The sequence below is a fragment of the Aptenodytes forsteri genome, unplaced genomic scaffold (genome assembly GCF_000699145.1).
Source record: "Aptenodytes forsteri isolate BGI_AS27 unplaced genomic scaffold, ASM69914v1 Scaffold216, whole genome shotgun sequence".
Lineage (NCBI taxonomy): Eukaryota > Metazoa > Chordata > Aves > Sphenisciformes > Spheniscidae > Aptenodytes > Aptenodytes forsteri.
The window spans coordinates 2,348,782-2,353,595 of record NW_008796114.1 but is presented as its reverse complement, the minus strand read 5'-3'; positions in this window follow the sequence as shown (position 1 = coordinate 2,353,595).

Here is a 4,814-nt window from a genome sequence, read left to right as displayed (position 1 = left end):
CGGCCGCTCCGGGGCTGCGGGGAGCTCCGGTTCACCCAGGCGTTAAAAATGTGAACAGTCCTCCCCCGTGTGCTTGGAAAACCGGGCTGGCGGCGGCTGCCTCCCCTCGCTGGCAAAGTTCAGCCCCGCCGAGGGCGTACATGGCCATTTTGGAAAAGTTGCCGTCGAAGGGAGGCTTTCGGGAAGGGGGAAGGGAAGGGGGGAGCCTGTTGGCTTTGTTACCCGAGAAGTCACTGAAGGGTCTAATCCAAACACAGCCGCTGCCACTGACTTCTTTGGGGCACGGCCCGCTGGAGCTGGGGAGCGTGGGCCGGGGAGAAGGTACGAGTGACCAGATGCTGCCCTTCCCGGCCGTTTTAGGTGTAGAGACTAAGGCTGGTCGCATAAGCAAAACCCAGGCTGCATCGTACAGACATGCCTGTCTGCACGTTTAAATAAGAGAGACTTGGTATGCGTATGGGCAAGTCCTTGTATTGCACTCTGATAGCCTTTAAGTATAATCGCAAAATATTTCCTCGGCAGGACCTTTCAGTGAGCAGGCTGGATGGTGCGCTCTCAACGGGTTTTTATTCAGTAATTCTTATTGTCTGTTACATGGCTCCAAGCACTATTTACTGTACGGCATCCAAACTCGACACTGAATACAGATGTATTAATCTCCTCGTGGGTTTTTCTGTAGTGGTAATCACCCGAACACTTTAAAAACATTAATAACAATGTCCCTGCAACACCCTTGTAAGCCGATGGCTCCCGACACGTTTGCTCCACGCCCTCTTCCCAGGGGTACTGTACCATTTCAGGGCCTCCCTATTTATCCTGGACGCAGCGTTCCTCTTGGTGCCTCTCGTTCCAGAGCCAGCCCCGTTGGCACGCAGCACCCCGTTGCACAATATAATCATGCCTCACGTCTCCAGCCCTCGTTCATTCTTTCATCCGCCCTTCTCCCCAACCTACCTCTTTGTCTTGACCCTCGCCGAGAGCCCCCGCCCTGTCAGCACTAATCCCGGGGTGCTATTGTTCCCTAGTACTTTCTGATTTACACACGTGGAGTGGGAGACTGAAAAAGCCATGGCTAACATTTGCAAAAATGCCCACTGATTTTTGGGTGGTCAGTCCGAAACATTTCAGAATATTATTTTGCAGAGGTGCTGTGTTGAAGAGAACACCCTGTTGATCCCAAGCACAGAGGTAAGCATTATCTGCTTTACAAAGTGTCTTACCAAGCTGAGCCCCGGAAAACAAGAAAGAATATTATTACTGCTGTTGAGGTGGTAGTGTTTGCAGTTGTCACAGCTGAGTCAAACTGCTACCTTAGGAGTTGACAGCTTTGCGTCCCAAGCTCATAATGAGTGTGACCCTTAAAGGCCAAAATGATGATTCATGAAGGAGGAAGATCTTGTCAAAATCCCTGTTTTCTGGATGCTAAACAAAATACCCAGATCCCTAAGGTTTGTGATTTGGGGAAAAGCCTCTGTGAAAGCTACAGTGGTTGGTATTGCTTCAGTCCCAGGGTCTTCTGGATCAGTAACGTGATACCAAGTTTATTTAACCACTAAGTCAAGCCCCGAATGGTTTTCATGTCATCATCTCCCATAACCAGGTCAGTTGCTTGAGTTCAAAAATCTGACTTAAGCAAATGTTAAATTTATTATCAAGATTTTAGTGTCATTTATTATTCCATAAGAGAAGAAGCAGATGCCCCAATGCCTTATGAAAATCTTACTAGGCTTAGTGTTATTTCAAGAAGCCAGCCAAAGGTGGCCTGTCTCCTGTAAAGCCCGCGGTCTTAGTTTATGAAAAGTCATTGGAGGCGATTCAAAAGAGAAGCAGGACCAGGGGGCAGGGTAACAATTTGCATTTGTGTAATCCTGACTTCTGAGGGCTTGCTTGTGGACAAAAAGCGGCATCTCCACCAGTAAGGCCGAGGTTTTTGGCCAGCGGGACGAAAAACAATGAGTGATTGAAGACAAGTGCAGCTGGTCGGGACCTTTTCTGGGTCTATGGCTGGCTGAGGACAGGCTGTGGAGGATGTGACCAGGAAGCTTCCAGAGGGCTGTGAGGAGGGTTGACACAGGTGCTGTCAGCCTTCCTAAAGGCGTCAAACTGTTTCCCCTTCCCCGCTCAGAAATCCTCATAGCCAAATTGCTGGTAGGTAAAACCACACTTTTTACTCCGATTCAGGGCGGTCAACATAAGCGGAAAACAGACAAGAGAAACACAAGCGGTCGTGTGTCCTCGTACGGAGAGACCAAGGTGAACTGGCTGCAGAACACGGGAAATAAAATGATCTCACCTTTGAAATCAACAGATTGAAGACCTTGGGCAAATCAAGAGCATTATTAGCTGTACCTTTTCAGGATGGATAAATGACTCGGGGAGCCTGTGAGCCAGCTAGGAGGATTGGCAAGCAGACACCAAGCTTGCTGGGGTGCAGCTGCTCCTCCCTTGGAGCAGGGAGATGGGCCACGCCATCTCTTGAGGTCTCTTCAGCCGCGTCATCCCACTGCTTTCCAGTTCTACCAGGGGATAAACAGTAGCCTGCGAAATGAGAGGCCTTGGCTGGGATGTAGCCTTCTTACAGAAGTACAGCACAAGAGAGAGGCTGATAAACCAGACACAGTCCTGCAGGGGGGCAATGAGATAGTTAAGGTGCTGGAGCCCATGGCGTACAAGGGAAGGCTGAAGGAGCTGATTCTTTCAGCCTGGAGTAGAGAAAGGTTGGGGGGGCATTAATTACTCTCTTCAGCTATTTTTTTGGGGGGGGGGAGGGTTATAGAGAAGTCAGAGACAAGCTCTTCTGATGGATGCACAGTGAAATGGTTACGAAATTTGCAACAAGGGAAATTCTGGCTAGATAAAGGGTAAACCTCCTCCCTGAGGGTGGTTCAGCACTGGCACAGGTGCCCAGAGGGGCTGGGGAAACTCCCCCTTGGAGATGTTCAGGAACCACCTGGCCAAGGCCCTGAGCAGCCTGATCTAGCTCTGGCGCTAGCCCTGCTGTGAGCAGGAGTTTGGAGTGGAGACCTCCAGACATCCCTTCCCATCTCAATCTTCCTATGAAACTCTGATTCTAAAAATACACAGACCCCCATTTCCCTTTTCGACAGTGCACACACACAACACATAGTAGTTTCCTTGATGAAAAGAATACTCAAGCAAGCCCTCTAGTCTGCACTAGGCCTGAGGAAAGTCTTTCTCCGAGCCAGAACCCAGCCAGGGCCACCCAGGATGGCTTCTCCTGGCTTGCTCTCTCAAACTCACACAAATAATACCTGTGAACCGGTGTTTGTTGGGAAATGAAACACTGAGAAGGTTATAAACCTCCTTGCCCAGTCTCACCAGTCTCCCAGCAATGGCTGTCCCCATGGCCGAGGTGGCTCAGTGACTGGTAATGAAACAATGAGCTGCCTCAGTTTACCATTTAATCAAGCTAATTGGGCTTGGGCTACAGCACAGGGAGGTGTTAATTGTGGAGGTTCATTCATGTGCCACTCTGGCATCCTCTAGAAGTGAGGGGCAAGGGGCATCACCCCAGTTCAGTTGTCCACTGGATGTGCCAGTATGTCACAGCTGCACGGCTGATTTCCGAGGCACAGCAGGATGTGCACTGTGCTAGCAGAGACCCCTAAGATGCACACAGTTTATCCAGAACTGTGGCATCTGCATCATTTACAGAGGTGTTTTACCTCCCCCATACATGGCGTAGCACACAGTTACAGCTGCTTCCACAGTGAGTCATGCAATGCTCTGGTAAGCTGATCTTTGCCCAGAGAGCAAGCTTCATAATGCCCTCCTGACAACCTGTCCAAGCTGTCCGCATTCAGTTTTCCAGCAACAGAGCCAAATACTCTTCATTTGAGTAAGGTGTCCAGCACCTTATAGGAATTACCCAAATTTTTGGACCTCTTTGTCAGATGTTCGGCAGAAGAGTGTCTCTGACAGCCTCCTATGTTGAAGATGTTGGTTTCCCAAGGTTGAACACGACCCCATCGTTCTTGAGAGAGACAAAAAGATAGCGGAGAGATTCAGTAGCTCTTCATCCTTAAGGCTTCCCTGTGCGCTCTACAACAAGCCTAATTCAGTGACATCTCCCCTTCCAGCTCCTTCAACGGACACACGCACCTATTTAGAAATGAAAGAACAATTCTGCAGGCTTTGGGGGGGTGGGGGGGTGGAGCTAGTGTTAAATTATCCCTTTAACAGCTCGACATTGCTCTGAAAATGTCATCTAAACAGAGCATGATTTGAGAGCTAAAAGAAAACCAATCCGACAAATGTTTCCCTTCACAGATATTGCCACATCTCCAGCCCATCTCTGTGCTGTTCCTCATACTCCGACTGAATGCACATTGTGGCACACCAATCTGATGGAGACATCAGCTTATGCAACAGGAGTCCTCAGGTGCGGGAATAGCACAGTGTTTGGACATTTCTATCACAAAGCAACTATAACCACATCTCTGCCACTGAAGCAAAGAGAAAGCAGCATATATCTTACGATGCATTGGCTAAGGATAAATATTTGCAGTGACCCAAGCAAACATACCAGGGTCATATATTCCTTATCTACATTGTGCCATCATTGACAAGATTTGATTCAGAAAAGGCACCAAGGTGAGGCAGTGCTACGGCGCAATGCATTCTCATCACCCCAGTGCTTTCACGCGTCTTCTCTGACACAGGGACGTGACAATACCTCACTGGCGATAACTCTTCACTAACAAATTCTTACCAGAATGTAGGGACATATATACCCGTTGCCCGCTGCTACAGCGTTGCTGCATTTAAATGGGCAACACCGACTACCTTGACTA